Genomic DNA, 20,158 nt, shown 5'->3' with positions numbered 1-20,158 from the left:
TTGTTTTCTAACAGCAGGGTGATCGCACTACAAGGCTGCAATTTTTATTTGCCCATCAAGTGGGCTTTTGGTGGAAATGACACACCACCAGCAGCATGTTGTCCACGAGAGGGGGGTGGGATGGGCGGGCGAGCAGGAGAGGACAAGTTGTTCTTCTATTGGTATGTACTCAGGCTTTATAGTGTTTGATAGAATGTTCTTTCAAGTTCATATAAGAATGTAGCATTTTATTTCCAAAGTGTAGTAAATCTTTGTTTTCTCACAGCAGGGTGATCGCACTACAAGGCTGCAATTTTTATTTGCCCATCAAGTGGGCTTTTGGTGGAAATGACACACCACCAGCAGCATGTTGTCCACGAGAGGGGGTGGGATGGGGGGGCGAGCAAGAGAGGACAAGTTGTTCTTCTACTGGCATGTACTCAGGCTTTATAGTGTTTGATAGAATGTTCTTTAAAGTTCATATAAGAATGTAGCATTTTATTTCCAAAGTGTAGTAAATCTTTGTTTTCTAACAGCAGGGTGATCGCACTACAAGGCTGCAATTTTTATTTGCCCATCAAGTGGGCTTTTGGTGGAAATGACACACCACCAGCAGCATGTTGTCCACGAGAGGGGGGTGGGATGGGCGGGCGAGCAGGAGAGGACAAGTTGTTCTTCTATTGGTATGTACTCAGGCTTTATAGTGTTTGATAGAATGTTCTTTAAAGTTCATATAAGAATGTAGCATTTTATTTCCAAAGTGTAGTAAATCTTTGTTTTCTAACAGCAGGGTGATCGCACTACAAGGCTGCAATTTTTATTTGCCCATCAAGTGGGCTTTTGGTGGAAATGACACACCACCAGCAGCATGTTGTCCACGAGAGGGGGTGGGATGGGGGGGCGAGCAAGAGAGGACAAGTTGTTCTTCTACTGGCATGTACTCAGGCTTTATAGTGTTTGATAGAATGTTCTTTAAAGTTCATATAAGAATGTAGCATTTTATTTCCAAAGTGTAGTAAATCTTTGTTTTCTCACAGCAGGGTGATCGCACTACAAGGCTGCAATTTTTATTTGCCCATCAAGTGGGCTTTTGGTGGAAATGACACACCACCAGCAGCATGTTGTCCACGAGAGGGGGGTGGGATGGGCGGGCGAGCAGGAGAGGACAAGTTGTTCTTCTATTGGTATGTACTCAGGCTTTATAGTGTTTGATAGAATGTTCTTTCAAGTTCATATAAGAATGTAGCATTTTATTTCCAAAGTGTAGTAAATCTTTGTTTTCTCACAGCAGGGTGATCGCACTACAAGGCTGCAATTTTTATTTGCCCATCAAGTGGGCTTTTCGTGGAAATGACACACCACCAGCAGAATGTTGTCCACGAGAGGGGGTGGGATGGGGGGGCGAGCAGGAGAGGACAAGTTGTTCTTCTACTGGCATGTACTCAGGCTTTATAGTGTTTGAAAGAATGTTCTTTCAAGTTCATATAAGAATGTAGCATTTTATTTCCAAAGTGTAGTAAATCTTTGTTTTCTCACAGCAGGGTGATCGCACTACAAGGCTGCAATTTTTATTTGCCCATCAAGTGGGCTTTTGGTGGAAATGACACACCACCAGCAGCATGTTGTCCACGAGACGGGGGTGGGATGGGCGGGCGAGCAGGAGAGGACAAGTTGTTCTTCTATTGGTATGTACTCATGCTTTATAGTGTTTGATAGAATGTTCTTTCAAGTTCATATAAGAATGTAGCATTTTATTTCCAAAGTGTAGTAAACCTTTGTTTTCTCACAGCAGGGTGATCGCACTACAAGGCTGCAATTTTTATTTGCCCATCAAGAGGGCTTTTGGTGGAAATGACACACCACCAGCAGCATGTTGTCCACGAGAGGGGGTGGGATGGGGGGGCGAGCAAGAGAGGACAAGTTGTTCTTCTATTGGTATGTACTCAGGCTTTATAGTGTTTGATAGAATGTTCTTTAAAGTTCATATAAGAATGTAGCATTTTATTTCCAAAGTGTAGTAAATCTTTGTTTTCTAACAGCAGGGTGATCGCACTACAAGGCTGCAATTTTTATTTGCCCATCAAGTGGGCTTTTGGTGGAAATGACACACCACCAGCAGCATGTTGTCCACGAGAGGGGGGTGGGATGGGCGGGCGAGCAGGAGAGGACAAGTTGTTCTTCTATTGGTATGTACTCAGGCTTTATAGTGTTTGATAGAATGTTCTTTCAAGTTCATATAAGAATGTAGCATTTTATTTCCAAAGTGTAGTAAATCTTTGTTTTCTCACAGAAGGGTGATCACACTACAAGGCTGCAATTTTTATTTGCCCATCAAGTGGGCTTTGGTGGAAATGACACACCACCAGCAGCATGTTGTCCACGAGAGGGGGGTGGGATGGGGGGGCGAGCAGGAGAGGACAAGTTGTTCTTCTATTGGTATGTACTCAGGCTTTATAGTGTTTGATAGAATGTTCTTTCAAGTTCATATAAGAATGTAGCATTTTATTTCCAAAGTGTAGTAAACCTTTGTTTTCTAACAGCAGGGTGATCGCACTACAAGGCTGCAATTTTTATTTGCCCATCAAGTGGGCTTTTGGTGGAAAAGACACACCACCAGCAGCATGTTGTCCACGAGAGGGGGGTGGGATGTGGGGGCGAGCAGGAGAGGACAAGTTGTTCTTCTATTGGTATGTACTCATGCTTTATAGTGTTTGAAAGAATGTTCTTTCAAGTTCATATAAGAATGCAGCATTTTATTTCCTAAGTGTAGTAAATCTTTGTTTTCTCACAGCAGGGTGATCGCACTACAACGCTGCAATTTTTATTTGCCCATCAAGTAGGCTTTTGGTGGAAATGACACACCACCAGCAGCATGTTGTCCACGAGAGGGGGGTGGGATGGGCGGGCGAGCAGGAGAGGACAAGTTGTTCTTCTATTGGTATGTACTCAGGCTTTATAGTGTTTGATAGAATGTTCTTTCAAGTTCATATAAGAATGTAGCATTTTATTTCCAAAGTGTAGTAAATCTTTGTTTTCTCACAGCAGGGTGATCGCACTACAAGGCTGCAATTTTTATTTGCCCATCAAGTGGGCTTTTGGTGGAAATGACACACCACCAGCAGAATGTTGTCCACGAGAGGGGGTGGGATGGGGGGGCGAGCAGGAGAGTACAAGTTGTTCTTCTACTGGCATGTACTCAGGCTTTATAGTGTTAGAAAGAATGTTCTTTCAAGTTCATATAAGAATGTAGCATTTTAATTCCAAAGTGTAGTAAATCTTTGTTTTCTCACAGCACGGTGATCGCACTACAAGGCTGCAATTTTTATTTGCCCATCAAGTGGGCTTTTGGTGGAAATGACACACCACCAGCAGCATGTTGTCCACGAGAGGGGGGCGGGATACGGGTTCGAGCAGGAGAGGACAAGTTGTTCTTCTATTGGTATGTACTCAGGCTTTATAGTGTTTGAAAGAATGTTCATTCAAGTTCAAATAAGAATGTAGCATTTTATTTCCAAAGTGTAGTAACTCTTTGTTTTCTCACGGCAGGGTGATTGCACTACAAGTCTGCAATTTTTATTTGCCCGTCAAGTGGGCTTTTGGTGGGAATGACACACCACCACCAGCATGTTGTCCACGAGAGAGGGGTGGGATGGGGGGGCGAGCAGGAGAGGACATGTTGTTCTTCTATTGGTATGTAATCAGGCATTATAGTGTTTGAAAGAATGTTCTTTCAAGTTCATTTAAGAATGTAGCATTTTATTTACAAAGAGCAGTAAATGTTTGTTTTCTCACAGCACGGTGATCGCACTACAAGGTTGCAATTTTTATTTGCCCATCAAGTGGGCTTTTGGTGGAAATGACACACCACCAGCAGCATGTTGTCCACGAGAGGGGGGTGGGATGGGGGGGCGAGCAGGAGGGGACAAGTTGTTCTTCTATTGGTATGTACTCAGGCTTTATAGTGTTTGAAAGAATGTTCTTTCAAGTTCATATAAGAATGTAGCATTTTATTTCCAAACTGTAGTAAATCTTTGTTTTCTCACAGCAGGGTGATCGCACAACAAGGCTGCAATTTTTATTTGCCCATCAAGTGGGCTTTTGGTGGAAATGACACACCACCAGCAGCATGTTGTCCACGAGAGGGGGTGGGATGGGGGGGCGAGCAGGAGAGGACAAGTTGTTCTTCTGTTGGTATGTACTCAGGCTTTATAGTGTTTGAAAGAATGTTCTTTCAAGTTCATATAAGAATGTAGCATTTTATTTCCAAAGTGTAGTAAATCTTTGTTTTCTCACAGCAGGGTGATCGCACTACAAGGCTGCAATTTTTATTTGCCCATCAAGTGGGATTTTGGTGGAAATGACACACCACCAGCAGCATGTTGTCCACGAGAGGCGGGTGGGATGGGGGGGGCAAGCAGGAGAGGACATGTTGTTCTTCTATTGGTATGTACTCAGGCGTTATAGTGTTTGAAAGAATGTTCTTTGAAGTTCATATAAGAATGTAGCATTTTATTTTCAAAGTGTAGTATATCTTTGTTTTCTCACAGCAGGGTGATAGCACTACAAGGCTGCAATTTTTATTTGCCCATCAAGTGGGCTTTTCGTGGAAATGACACTCCACCAGCAGCATGTTGTCCACGAGAAGGGGGTGGGATGGGGGGGCGAGCAGGAGAGGACAAGTTGTTCTTCTATTGGTATGTACTCAGGCTTTATAGTCTTTGAAAGAATGTTCTTTCAAGTTCATATAAGAATGTAGCATTTTATTTCCAAAGTGTAGTAAATCTTTGTTTTCTCAAAGCAGGGTGATCGCACTACAAGGCTGCAATTTTTATTTGCCCATCAAGTGGGCTTTTGGTGGAAATGACACACCACCAGCAGCATGTTGTCCACGAGAGGGGGGTGGGATGGGGGGGGCGAGCAGGAGTGGACAAGTTGTTCTTCTGTTGGTATGTACTCAGGCTTTATAGTGTTTGAAAGAATGTTCTTTCAAGTTCATATAAGAATATAGCATTTTATTTCCAAAGTGTTGTAAATCTTTGTTTTCTCACAGCAGGGTGATCGCACTACAAGACTGCAATTTTTATTTGCCCATCAAGTGAGCTTTTGGTGGAAATGACACACCACCAGCAGCATGTTGTCCACGAGAGGGGGGTGGGATGTGGGGGCTAGCAGGAGAGGACAAGTTGTTCTTCTATTGGTATGTACTCAGGCTTTATAGTGTTTGAAAGAATGTTCTTTCAAGTTCATATAAGAATGTAGCATTTTATTTCCAAAGTGTAGTAAATTTTTGTTTTCTCACAGCAGGGTGATTGCACTACAAGGCTGCAATTTTTATTTGCCCATCAAGTGGGCTTTTGGTGGAAATGACACACCACCAGCAGCATGTTGTCCACGAGAGGGGGGTGGGATGGGGGGGCGAGCAGGAGAGGACAAGTTGTTCTTCTATTGGTATGTACTCAGTCTTTATAGTGTTTGAAAGAATGTTCTTTCAAGTTCATATTAGAATGTAGCAATTTATTTCCAAACTTTAGTAAATTTTGTTTTCTCACAGCAGGGTGAACGCACTACAAGGCTGCTTTATTTATTTGCCCATCAAGTGGGCTCTTGGTGGAAATGACACACCACCAGCAGCATGTTGTCCATTAGAGGGTGGTGCGGTGGAGGGGGGGGGGGGGGGGGCGGGGGGCGAGCGTAAGAGGACAAGTTGTTCTTCTATTGGTATGTACTAAGGCTTTATAGTGTTTTAAAGAATGTTCGTTCAAGTTCATAAAAAAATGTAGCATTTTATTTCCAAAATGTAGTAAATCTTTGTTTTCTCACAGCAGGGTGATCACACTACAAGGCTGCAATTTTTATTTGCCCATCAAGTGGGCTTTTGGTGGAAATGACACACCACCAGCAGCATGTTGTCCACGATAGGGGGGTGGGATGGGGGGGCGAGCAGGAGAGGACAAGTTGTTCTTCTATTGGTATGTACTCAGGCTTTATAGTGTTTGAAAGAATGTTCTTTCAAGTTCATTTAAGAATGTAGCATTTTATTTACAAAGATCAGTAAATGTTTGTTTTCTCACAGCACGGTGATCGCACTACAAGGTTGCAATTTTTATATGCCCATCAAGTGGGCTTTTGGTGGAAATGACACACCACCAGCAGCATGTTGTCCACGATAGGGGGGTGGGATGGGGGGGGCGAGGAGGAGAGGACAAGTTGTTCTTCTACTGGCATGTACTCAGACTTTATAGTGTTTGAGAGAATGTTCTTTCAAGTTCATATAAGAATGTAGCATTTTATTACCAAAGTGTAGTAAATCTTTGTTTTCTCACAGCAGGGTGATCGCACTACAAGGCTGCAATTTTTATTTGCCCATCAAGTGGGCTTTTGGTGGAAATGACACACCACCAGCAGCATGTTGTCCACGAGACGGGGGTGGGATGGGCGGGCGAGCAGGAGAGGACAAGTTGTTCTTCTATTGGTATGTACTCATGCTTTATAGTGTTTGATAGAATGTTCTTTCAAGTTCATATAAGAATGTAGCATTTTATTTCCAAAGTGTAGTAAACCTTTGTTTTCTCACAGCAGGGTGATCGCACTACAAGGCTGCAATTTTTATTTGCCCATCAAGAGGGCTTTTGGTGGAAATGACACACCACCAGCAGCATGTTGTCCACGAGAGGGGGTGGGATGGGGGGGCGAGCAAGAGAGGACAAGTTGTTCTTCTATTGGTATGTACTCAGGCTTTATAGTGTTTGAAAGAATGTTCTTTCAAGTTCATATAAGAATGTAGCATTTTATTTCCAAAGTGTAGTAAATCTTTGTTTTCTCAAAGCAGGGTGATCGCACTACAAGGCTGCAATTTTTATTTGCCCATCAAGTGGGCTTTTGGTGGAAATGACACACCACCAGCAGCATGTTGTCCACGAGAGGGGGGTGGGATGGGGGGGCGAGCAGGAGAGGACAAGTTGTTCTACTATTGGTATGTACTCAGGCTTTATAGTGTTTGAAAGAATGTTCTTTCAAGTTCATATAAGAATGTAGCATTTTATTTCCAAAGTATAGTAAATCTTTGTTTTCTCACAGCAGGGTGATCGCACTACAACGCTGCAATTTTTATTTGCCCATCAAGTGGTCTTTTGGTGGAAATGACACACCACCAGCAGCATGTTGTCCACGAGAGGAGGTGGGATGGGGGGGCGAGCAGGAGATGACAAGTTGTTCTTCTATTGGTATGTACTCAGGCTTTATAGTGTTTGAAAGAATGTTCTTTCAAGTTCATATAAGAATGCATCATTTTATTTCCAAAGTGTAGTAAATCTTTGTTTTCTCACAGCAGGGTGATCGCACTACAAGGCTGCAATTTTTATTTGCCCATCAAGTGGGCTTTTGGTGGAAATGACACACCACCAGCAGCATGTTGTCCACGAGAGGGGTTGGGATGGGGGGGCGAGCAGGAGAGGACAAGTTGTTCTTCTACTGGCATGTACTCAGACTTTATAGTGTTTGAAAGAATGTTCTTTCAAGTTCATATAAGAATGTAGCATTTTATTTCCAAAGTGTAGTAAATCTTTGTTTTCTCACAGCAGGGTGATCGCACTACAAGGCTGCAATTTTTATTTGCCCATCAAGTGGGCTTTTGGTGGAAATGACACACCACCAGCAGCATGTTGTCCATCAGAGGGGGGTGGGATGGGCGGGCGAGCAGGAGAGGACAAGTTGTTCTTCTACTGGCATGTACTCAGGCTTTATAGTGTTTGAAAGAATGTTCTTTCAAGTTCATATAAGAATGTAGCATTTTATTTCCAAAGTGTAGTAAATCTTTGTTTTCTCACAGCAGGGTGATCGCACTACAAGGCTGCAATTTTTATATGCCCATCAAGTGGGCTTTTGGTGGAAATGACACACCACCAGCAGAATGTTGTCCACGAGAGGGGGTGGGATGGGGGGGCGAGCAGGAGAGGACAAGTTGTTGTTCTACTGGCATGTACTCAGGCTTTATAGTGTTTGAAAGAATGTTCTTTCAAGTTCATATAAGAATGTAGCATTTTATTTCCAAAGTGTAGTAAATCTTTGTTTTCTCACAGCAGGGTGATCGCACTACAAGGCTGCAATTTTTATTTGCCCATCAAGTGGGCTTTTGGTGGAAATGACACACCAACAGCAGCATGTTGTCCACGAGAGGGCGGTGGGATGGGCGGGCGAGCAGGAGAGGACAAGTTGTTCTTCTATTGGTATGTACTCAGGCTTTATAGTGTTTGATAGAATGTTCTTTCAAGTTCAAATAAGAATGTAGCATTTTATTTCCAAAGTGTAGTAAATCTTTGTTTTCTCACAGCAGGGTGATCGCACGACAAGGCTGCAATTTTTATTTGCCCATCAAGTGGGCTTTTGGTGGAAATGACACACCACCAGCAGCATGTTGTCCACGAGAGGGCGGTGGGATGGGCGGGCGAGCAGGAGAGGTCAAGTTGTTCTTCTATTGGTATGTACTCAGGCTTTATAGTGTTTGATAGAATGTTCTTTCAAGTTCATATAAGAATGTAGCATTTTATTTCCAAAGTGTAGTAAATCTTTGTTTTCTCACAGCAGGGTGATCGCACTACAAGGCTGCAATTTTTATTTGCCCATCAAGTGGGCTTTTGGTGGAAATGACACACCACCAGCAGCATGTTGTCCACGAGAGGGCGGTGGGATGGGCGGGCGAGCAGGAGAGGACAAGTTGTTCTTCTATTGGTATGTACTCAGGCTTTATAGTGTTTGATAGAATGTTCTTTCAAGTTGATATAAGAATGTAGCATTTTATTTCCAAAGTGTAGTAAATCTTTGTTTTCTCACAGCAGGGTGATCGCACTACAAGGCTGCTATATTTTTTTGCCCATCAAGTGGGCTTTTGGTGGAAATGACACCCCTCCAGCAGCATGTTGTCCACGAGAGGGGGGTGGGATGTGCGGGCGAGCAGGAGAGGACAAGTTGTTCTTCTATTGGTATGTACTCAGGCTTTATAGTGTTTGATAGAATGTTCTTTCAAGTTCATATAAGAATGTAGCATTTTATTTCCAAAGTGTAGTAAATCTTTGTTTTCTCACAGCAGGGTGATCGCACTACAAGGCTGCAATTTTTATTTGCCCATCAAGTGGGCTTTTGGTGGAAATGACACACCACCAGCAGCATGTTGTCCACCAGAGGGGGGTGGGATGGGCGGGCGAGCAGGAGAGGACAAGTTGTTCTTCTATTGGTATGTACTCAGGCTTTATAGTGTTTGATAGAATGTTCTTTCAAGTTCATATAAGAATGTAGCATTTTATTTCCAAAGTGTAGTAAATCTTTGTTTTCTCACAGCAGGGTGATCGCACTACAAGGCTGCTATATTTTTTTGCCCATCAAGTGGGCTTTTGGTGGAAATGACACCCCTCCAGCAGCATGTTGTCCACGAGAGGGGGGTGGGATGTGCGGGCGAGCAGGAGAGGACAAGTTGTTCTTCTATTGGTATGTACTCAGGCTTTATAGTGTTTGATAGAATGTTCTTTCAAGTTCATATAAGAATGTAGCATTTTATTTCCAAAGTGTAGTAAATCTTTGTTTTCTCACAGCAGGGTGATCGCACTACAAGGCAGCAATTTTTATTTGCCCATCAAGTGGGCTTTTGGTGGAAATGACACACCACCAGCAGCATGTTGTCCACGAGAGGGCGGTGGGATGGGCGGGCGAGCAGGAGAGGACAAGTTGTTCTTCTATTGGTATGTACTCAGGCTTTATAGTGTTTGATAGAATGTTCTTTCAAGTTCATATAAGAATGTAGCATTTTATTTCCAAAGTGTAGTAAATCTTTGTTTTCTCACAGCAGGGTGATCGCACTACAAGGCTGCAATTTTTATTTGCCCATCAAGTGGGCTTTTGGTGGAAATGACACACCACCAGCAGCATGTTGTCCACGAGAGGGCGGTGGGATGGGCGGGCGAGCAGGAGAGGACAAGTTGTTCTTCTATTGGTATGTACTCAGGCTTTATAGTGTTTGATAGAATGTTCTTTCAAGTTCATATAAGAATGTAGCATTTTATTTCCAAAGTGTAGTAAATCTTTGTTTTCTCACAGCAGGGTGATCGCACTACAAGGCTGCTATATTTTTTTGCCCATCAAGTGGGCTTTTGGTGGAAATGACACCCCTCCAGCAGCATGTTGTCCACGAGAGGGGGGTGGGATGTGCGGGCGAGCAGGAGAGGACAAGTTGTTCTTCTATTGGTATGTACTCAGGCTTTATAGTGTTTGATAGAATGTTCTTTCAAGTTCATATAAGAATGTAGCATTTTATTTCCAAAGTGTAGTAAATCTTTGTTTTCTCACAGCAGGGTGATCGCACTACAAGGCTGCTATATTTTTTTGCCCATCAAGTGGGCTTTTGGTGGAAATGACACCCCTCCAGCAGCATGTTGTCCACGAGAGGGGGGTGGGATGGGCGGGCGAGCAGGAGAGGACAAGTTGTTCTTCTATTGGTATGTACTCAGGCTTTATAGTGTTTGATAGAATGTTCTTTCAAGTTCATATAAGAATGTAGCATTTTATTTCCAAAGTGTAGTAAATCTTTGTTTTCTCACAGCAGGGTGATCGCACTACAAGGCAGCAATTTTTATTTGCCCATCAAGTGGGCTTTTGGTGGAAATGACACACCACCAGCAGCATGTTGTCCACGAGAGGGCGGTGGGATGGGCGGGCGAGCAGGAGAGGACAAGTTGTTCTTCTATTGGTATGTACTCAGGCTTTATAGTGTTTGATAGAATGTTCTTTCAAGTTCATATAAGAATGTAGCATTTTATTTCCAAAGTGTAGTAAATCTTTGTTTTCTCACAGCAGGGTGATCGCACTACAAGGCTGCAATTTTTATTTGCCCATCAAGTGGGCTTTTGGTGGAAATGACACACCACCAGCAGCATGTTGTCCACGAGAGGGCGGTGGGATGGGCGGGCGAGCAGGAGAGGACAAGTTGTTCTTCTATTGGTATGTACTCAGGCTTTATAGTGTTTGATAGAATGTTCTTTCAAGTTCATATAAGAATGTAGCATTTTATTTCCAAAGTGTAGTAAATCTTTGTTTTCTCACAGCAGGGTGATCGCACTACAAGGCTGCTATATTTTTTTGCCCATCAAGTGGGCTTTTGGTGGAAATGACACCCCTCCAGCAGCATGTTGTCCACGAGAGGGGGGTGGGATGTGCGGGCGAGCAGGAGAGGACAAGTTGTTCTTCTATTGGTATGTACTCAGGCTTTATAGTGTTTGATAGAATGTTCTTTCAAGTTCATATAAGAATGTAGCATTTTATTTCCAAAGTGTAGTAAATCTTTGTTTTCTCACAGCAGGGTGATCGCACTACAAGGCAGCAATTTTTATTTGCCCATCAAGTGGGCTTTTGGTGGAAATGACACACCACCAGCAGCATGTTGTCCACGAGAGGGCGGTGGGATGGGCGGGCGAGCAGGAGAGGACAAGTTGTTCTTCTATTGGTATGTACTCAGGCTTTATAGTGTTTGATAGAATGTTCTTTCAAGTTCATATAAGAATGTAGCATTTTATTTCCAAAGTGTAGTAAATCTTTGTTTTCTCACAGCAGGGTGATCGCACTACAAGGCTGCAATTTTTATTTGCCCATCAAGTGGGCTTTTGGTGGAAATGACACACCACCAGCAGCATGTTGTCCACGAGAGGGCGGTGGGATGGGCGGGCGAGCAGGAGAGGACAAGTTGTTCTTCTATTGGTATGTACTCAGGCTTTATAGTGTTTGATAGAATGTTCTTTCAAGTTCATATAAGAATGTAGCATTTTATTTCCAAAGTGTAGTAAATCTTTGTTTTCTCACAGCAGGGTGATCGCACTACAAGGCTGCTATATTTTTTTGCCCATCAAGTGGGCTTTTGGTGGAAATGACACCCCTCCAGCAGCATGTTGTCCACGAGAGGGGGGTGGGATGTGCGGGCGAGCAGGAGAGGACAAGTTGTTCTTCTATTGGTATGTACTCAGGCTTTATAGTGTTTGATAGAATGTTCTTTCAAGTTCATATAAGAATGTAGCATTTTATTTCCAAAGTGTAGTAAATCTTTGTTTTCTCACAGCAGGGTGATCGCACTACAAGGCAGCAATTTTTATTTGCCCATCAAGTGGGCTTTTGGTGGAAATGACACACCACCAGCAGCATGTTGTCCACGAGAGGGCGGTGGGATGGGCGGGCGAGCAGGAGAGGACAAGTTGTTCTTCTATTGGTATGTACTCAGGCTTTATAGTGTTTGATAGAATGTTCTTTCAAGTTCATATAAGAATGTAGCATTTTATTTCCAAAGTGTAGTAAATCTTTGTTTTCTCACAGCAGGGTGATCGCACTACAAGGCTGCAATTTTTATTTGCCCATCAAGTGGGCTTTTGGTGGAAATGACACACCACCAGCAGCATGTTGTCCACGAGAGGGCGGTGGGATGGGCGGGCGAGCAGGAGAGGACAAGTTGTTCTTCTATTGGTATGTACTCAGGCTTTATAGTGTTTGATAGAATGTTCTTTCAAGTTCATATAAGAATGTAGCATTTTATTTCCAAAGTGTAGTAAATCTTTGTTTTCTCACAGCAGGGTGATCGCACTACAAGGCTGCTATATTTTTTTGCCCATCAAGTGGGCTTTTGGTGGAAATGACACCCCTCCAGCAGCATGTTGTCCACGAGAGGGGGGTGGGATGTGCGGGCGAGCAGGAGAGGACAAGTTGTTCTTCTATTGGTATGTACTCAGGCTTTATAGTGTTTGATAGAATGTTCTTTCAAGTTCATATAAGAATGTAGCATTTTATTTCCAAAGTGTAGTAAATCTTTGTTTTCTCACAGCAGGGTGATCGCACTACAAGGCAGCAATTTTTATTTGCCCATCAAGTGGGCTTTTGGTGGAAATGACACACCACCAGCAGCATGTTGTCCACGAGAGGGCGGTGGGATGGGCGGGCGAGCAGGAGAGGACAAGTTGTTCTTCTATTGGTATGTACTCAGGCTTTATAGTGTTTGATAGAATGTTCTTTCAAGTTCATATAAGAATGTAGCATTTTATTTCCAAAGTGTAGTAAATCTTTTTTTTCTCACAGCAGGGTGATCGCACTACAAGGCTGCAATTTTTATTTGCCCATCAAGTGGGCTTTTGGTGGAAATGACACACCACCAGCAGCATGTTGTCCACGAGAGGGCGGTGGGATGGGCGGGCGAGCAGGAGAGGACAAGTTGTTCTTCTATTGGTATGTACTCAGGCTTTATAGTGTTTGATAGAATGTTCTTTCAAGTTCATATAAGAATGTAGCATTTTATTTCCAAAGTGTAGTAAATCTTTGTTTTCTCACAGCAGGGTGATCGCACTACAAGGCTGCTATATTTTTTTGCCCATCAAGTGGGCTTTTGGTGGAAATGACACCCCTCCAGCAGCATGTTGTCCACGAGAGGGGGGTGGGATGTGCGGGCGAGCAGGAGAGGACAAGTTGTTCTTCTATTGGTATGTACTCAGGCTTTATAGTGTTTGATAGAATGTTCTTTCAAGTTCATATAAGAATGTAGCATTTTATTTCCAAAGTGTAGTAAATCTTTGTTTTCTCACAGCAGGGTGATCGCACTACAAGGCTGCAATTTTTATTTGCCCATCAAGTGGGCTTTTGGTGGAAATGACACACCACCAGCAGCATGTTGTCCACGAGAGGGCGGTGGGATGGGCGGGCGAGCAGGAGAGGACAAGTTGTTCTTCTATTGGTATGTACTCAGGCTTTATAGTGTTTGATAGAATGTTCTTTCAAGTTCATATAAGAATGTAGCATTTTATTTCCAAAGTGTAGTAAATCTTTGTTTTCTCACAGCAGGGTGATCGCACTACAAGGCTGCAATTTTTATTTGCCCATCAAGTGGGCTTTTGGTGGAAATGACACACCACCAGCAGCATGTTGTCCACGAGAGGGCGGTGGGATGGGCGGGCGAGCAGGAGAGGACAAGTTGTTCTTCTATTGGTATGTACTCAGGCTTTATAGTGTTTGATAGAATGTTCTTTCAAGTTCATATAAGAATGTAGCATTTTATTTCCAAAGTGTAGTAAATCTTTGTTTTCTCACAGCAGGGTGATCGCACTACAAGGCTGCAATTTTTATTTGCCCATCAAGTGGGCTTTTGGTGGAAATGACACACCACCAGCAGCATGTTGTCCACGAGAGGGCGGTGGGATGGGCGGGCGAGCAGGAGAGGACAAGTTGTTCTTCTATTGGTATGTACTCAGGCTTTATAGTGTTTGATAGAATGTTCTTTCAAGTTCATATAAGAATGTAGCATTTTATTTCCAAAGTGTAGTAAATCTTTGTTTTCTCACAGCAGGGTGATCGCACTACAAGGCTGCAATTTTTATTTGCCCATCAAGTGGGCTTTTGGTGGAAATGACACACCACCAGCAGCATGTTGTCCACGAGAGGGCGGTGGGATGGGCGGGCGAGCAGGAGAGGACAAGTTGTTCTTCTATTGGTATGTACTCAGGCTTTATAGTGTTTGATAGAATGTTCTTTCAAGTTCATATAAGAATGTAGCATTTTATTTCCAAAGTGTAGTAAATCTTTGTTTTCTCACAGCAGGGTGATCGCACTACAAGGCTGCAATTTTTATTTGCCCATCAAGTGGGCTTTTGGTGGAAATGACACCCCTCCAGCAGCATGTTGTCCACGAGAGGGGGGTGGGATGTGCGGGCGAGCAGGAGAGGACAAGTTGTTCTTCTATTGGTATGTACTCAGGCTTTATAGTGTTTGATAGAATGTTCTTTCAAGTTCATATAAGAATGTAGCATTTTATTTCCAAAGTGTAGTAAATCTTTGTTTTCTCACAGCAGGGTGATCGCACTACAAGGCAGCAATTTTTATTTGCCCATCAAGTGGGCTTTTGGTGGAAATGACACACCACCAGCAGCATGTTGTCCACGAGAGGGCGGTGGGATGGGCGGGCGAGCAGGAGAGGACAAGTTGTTCTTCTATTGGTATGTACTCAGGCTTTATAGTGTTTGATAGAATGTTCTTTCAAGTTCATATAAGAATGTAGCATTTTATTTCCAAAGTGTAGTAAATCTTTGTTTTCTAACAGCAGGGTGACCGCACTACAAGGCTGCAATTTTTATTTGCCCATCAAGTGGGCTTTTGGTTGAAATGACACACCACCAGCAGCATGTTGTCCACGAGAGGGGGGTGGGATAGGCGGGCGAGCAGGAGAGGACAAGTTGTTCTTCTATTGGTATGTACTCAGGCTTTATAGTGTTTGATAGAATGTTCTTTCAAGTTCATATAAGAATGTAGCATTTTATTTCCAAAGTGTAGTAAATCTTTGTTTTCTCACAGCAGGGTGATCGCACTACAAGGCTGCAATTTTTATTTGCCCATCAAGTGGGCTTTTGGTGGAAATGACACACCACCAGCAGCATGTTGTCCACGAGAGGGCGGTGGGATGGGCGGGCGAGCAGGAGAGGACAAGTTGTTCTTCTATTGGTATGTACTCAGGCTTTATAGTGTTTGATAGAATGTTCTTTCAAGTTCATATAAGAATGTAGCATATTATTTCCAAAGTGTAGTAAATCTTTGTTTTCTAACAGCAGTGTGATCGCACTACAAGGCTGCAATTTTTATTTGCCCATCAAGTGGGCTTTTGGTTGAAATGACACACCACCAGCAGCATGTTGTCCACGAGAGGGGGGTGGGATAGGCGGGCGAGCAGGAGAGGACAAGTTGTTCTTCTATTGGTATGTACTCAGGCTTTATAGTGTTTGATAGAATGTTCTTTCAAGTTCATATAAGAATGTAGCATTTTATTTTCAAAGTGTAGTAAATCTTTGTTTTCTAACAGCAGGGTGATCGCACTACAAGGCTGCAATTTTTATTTGCCCATCAAGTGGGCTTTTGGTTGAAATGACACACCACCAGCAGCATGTTGTCCACGAGAGGGCGGTGGGATGGGCGGGCGAGCAGGAGAGGACAAGTTGTTCTTCTATTGATATGTACTCAGGCTTTATAGTGTTTGATAGAATGTTCTTTCAAGTTCATATAAGAATGTAGCATTTTATTTTCAAAGTGTAGTAAATCTTTGTTTTCTAACAGCAGGGTGATCGCACTACAAGGCTGCAATTTTTATTTGCCCATCAAGTGGGCTTTTGGTTGAAATGACACACCACCAGCAGCATGTTGTCCACGAGAGGGCGGTGGGATGGGCGGGCGAGCAGGAGAGGACAAGTTGTTCTTCTATTGATATGTACTCAGGCTTTATAGTGTTTGATAGAATGTTCTTTCAAGTTCATATAAGAATGTAGCATTTTATTCCCAACGTGTAGTAAATTTTTGTTTTCTAATAGCAGGGTGATCGCACTACAAGGCTGCAATTTTTATTTGCCCATCAAGTGGGCTTTTGGTGGAAATGACACACCACCAGCAGCATGTTGTCCACGAGAGGGGGGTGGGATGGGCGGGCGAGCAGGAGAGGACAAGTTGTTCTTCTATTGGTATGTACTCAGGCTTTATAGTGTTTGATAGAATGTTCTTTCAAGTTCATATAAGAATGTAGCATTTTATTCCCAACGTGTAGTAAATTTTTGTTTTCTAATAGCAGGGTGATCGCACTACAAGGCTGCAATTTTTATTTGCCCATCAAGTGGGCTTTTGGTGGAAATGACACACCTCCAGCAGCATGTTGTCCACGAGAGGGGGGTGGGATGTGCGGGCGAGCAGGAGAGGACAAGTTGTTCTTCTATTGGTATGTACTCAGGCTTTATAGTGTTTGATAGAATGTTCTTTCAAGTTCATATAAGAATGTAGCATTTTATTTCCAAAGTGTAGTAAATCTTTGTTTTCTCACAGCAGGGTGATCGCACTACAAGGCAGCAATTTTTATTTGCCCATCAAGTGGGCTTTTGGTGGAAATGACACACCACCAGCAGCATGTTGTCCACGAGAGGGCGGTGGGATGGGCGGGCGAGCAGGAGAGGACAAGTTGTTCTTCTATTGGTATGTACTCAGGCTTTATAGTGTTTGATAGAATGTTCTTTCAAGTTCATATAAGAATGTAGCATTTTATTTCCAAAGTGTAGTAAATCTTTGTTTTCTCACAGCAGGGTGATCGCACTACAAGGCAGCAATTTTTATTTGCCCATCAAGTGGGCTTTTGGTGGAAATGACACACCACCAGCAGCATGTTGTCCACGAGAGGGCGGTGGGATGGGCGGGCGAGCAGGAGAGGACAAGTTGTTCTTCTATTGGTATGTACTCAGGCTTTATAGTGTTTGATAGAATGTTCTTTCAAGTTCATATAAGAATGTAGCATTTTATTTCCAAAGTGTAGTAAATCTTTGTTTTCTCACAGCAGGGTGATCGCACTACAAGGCAGCAATTTTTATTTGCCCATCAAGTGGGCTTTTGGTGGAAATGACACACCACCAGCAGCATGTTGTCCACGAGAGGGCGGTGGGATGGGCGGGCGAGCAGGAGAGGACAAGTTGTTCTTCTATTGGTATGTACTCAGGCTTTATAGTGTTTGATAGAATGTTCTTTCAAGTTCATATAAGAATGTAGCATTTTATTTCCAAAGTGTAGTAAATCTTTGTTTTCTCACAGCAGGGTGATCGCACTACAAGGCTGCTATATTTTTTTGCCCATCAAGTGGGCTTTTGGTGGAAATGACACCCCTCCAGCAGCATGTTGTCCACGAGAGGGGGGTGGGATGTGCGGGCGAGCAGGAGAGGACAAGTTGTTCTTCTATTGGTATGTACTCAGGCTTTATAGTGTTTGATAGAATGTTCTTTCAAGTTCATATAAGAATGTAGCATTTTATTTCCAAAGTGTAGTAAATCTTTGTTTTCTCACAGCAGGGTGATCGCACTACAAGGCAGCAATTTTTATTTGCCCATCAAGTGGGCTTTTGGTGGAAATGACACACCACCAGCAGCATGTTGTCCACGAGAGGGCGGTGGGATGGGCGGGCGAGCAGGAGAGGACAAGTTGTTCTTCTATTGGTATGTACTCAGGCTTTATAGTGTTTGATAGAATGTTCTTTCAAGTTCATATAAGAATGTAGCATTTTATTTCCAAAGTGTAGTAAATCTTTGTTTTCTAACAGCAGTGTGATCGCACTACAAGGCTGCAATTTTTATTTGCCCATCAAGTGGGCTTTTGGTTGAAATGACACACCACCAGCAGCATGTTGTCCACGAGAGGGGGGTGGGATAGGCGGGCGAGCAGGAGAGGACAAGTTGTTCTTCTATTGGTATGTACTCAGGCTTTATAGTGTTTGATAGAATGTTCTTTCAAGTTCATATAAGAATGTAGCATTTTATTTCCAAAGTGTAGTAAATCTTTGTTTTCTCACAGCAGGGTGATCGCACTACAAGGCTGCAATTTTTATTTGCCCATCAAGTGGGCTTTTGGTGGAAATGACACACCACCAGCAGCATGTTGTCCACGAGAGGGCGGTGGGATGGGCGGGCGAGCAGGAGAGGACAAGTTGTTCTTCTATTGATATGTACTCAGGCTTTATAGTGTTTGATAGAATGTTCTTTCAAGTTCATATAAGAATGTAGCATTTTATTCCCAACGTGTAGTAAATTTTTGTTTTCTAATAGCAGGGTGATCGCACTACAAGGCTGCAATTTTTATTTGCCCATCAAGTGGGCTTTTGGTGGAAATGACACACGACCAGCAGCATGTTGTCCACGAGAGGGCGGTGGGATGGGCGGGCGAGCAGGAGAGGACAAGTTGTTCTTCTATTGATATGTACTCAGGCTTTATAGTGTTTGATAGAATGTTCTTTCAAGTTCATATAAGAATGTAGCATTTTATTTTCAAAGTGTAGTAAATCTTTGTTTTCTAACAGCAGGGTGATCGCACTACAAGGCTGCAATTTTTATTTGCCCATCAAGTGGGCTTTTGGTTGAAATGACACACCACCAGCAGCATGTTGTCCACGAGAGGGCGGTGGGATGGGCGGGCGAGCAGGAGAGGACAAGTTGTTCTTCTATTGATATGTACTCAGGCTTTATAGTGTTTGATAGAATGTTCTTTCAAGTTCATATAAGAATGTAGCATTTTATTCCCAACGTGTAGTAAATTTTTGTTTTCTAATAGCAGGGTGATCGCACTACAAGGCTGCAATTTTTATTTGCCCATCAAGTGGGCTTTTGGTGGAAATGACACACCACCAGCAGCATGTTGTCCACGAGAGGGGGGTGGGATGGGCGGGCGAGCAGGAGAGGACAAGTTGTTCTTCTATTGGTATGTACTCAGGCTTTATAGTGTTTGATAGAATGTTCTTTCAAGTTCATATAAGAATGTAGCATTTTATTCCCAACGTGTAGTAAATTTTTGTTTTCTAATAGCAGGGTGATCGCACTACAAGGCTGCAATTTTTATTTGCCCATCAAGTGGGCTTTTGGTGGAAATGACACACCACCAGCAGCATGTTGTCCACGAGAGGGGGGTGGGATGGGCGGGCGAGCAGGAGAGGACAAGTTGTTCTTCTATTGGTATGTACTCAGGCTTTATAGTGTTTGATAGAATGTTCTTTCAAGTTCATATAAGAATGTAGCATTTTATTCCCAACGTGTAGTAAATTTTTGTTTTCTAATAGCAGGGTGATCGCACTACAAGGCTGCAATTTTTATTTGCCCATCAAGTGGGCTTTTGGTGGAAATGACACACGACCAGCAGCATGTTGTCCACGAGAGGGCGGTGGGATGGGCGGGCGAGCAGGAGAGGACAAGTTGTTCTTCTATTGATATGTACTCAGGCTTTATAGTGTTTGATAGAATGTTCTTTCAAGTTCATATAAGAATGTAGCATTTTATTTTCAAAGTGTAGTAAATCTTTGTTTTCTAACAGCAGGGTGATCGCACTACAAGGCTGCAATTTTTATTTGCCCATCAAGTGGGCTTTTGGTTGAAATGACACACCACCAGCAGCATGTTGTCCACGAGAGGGGGGTGGGATAGGCGGGCGAGCAGGAGAGGACAAGTTGTTCTTCTATTGGTATGTACTCAGGCTTTATAGTGTTTGATAGAATGTTCTTTCAAGTTCATATAAGAATGTAGCATTTTATTCCCAACGTGTAGTAAATTTTTGTTTTCTAATAGCAGGGTGATCGCACTACAAGGCTGCAATTTTTATTTGCCCATCAAGTGGGCTT

The sequence above is a fragment of the Schistocerca serialis genome, chromosome 12 (genome assembly GCF_023864345.2).
Source record: "Schistocerca serialis cubense isolate TAMUIC-IGC-003099 chromosome 12, iqSchSeri2.2, whole genome shotgun sequence".
Classification (NCBI taxonomy): domain Eukaryota; kingdom Metazoa; phylum Arthropoda; class Insecta; order Orthoptera; family Acrididae; genus Schistocerca; species Schistocerca serialis.
The sequence above is the reverse complement of the archived record's forward strand: the minus strand, read 5'-3'. Positions refer to the sequence as shown.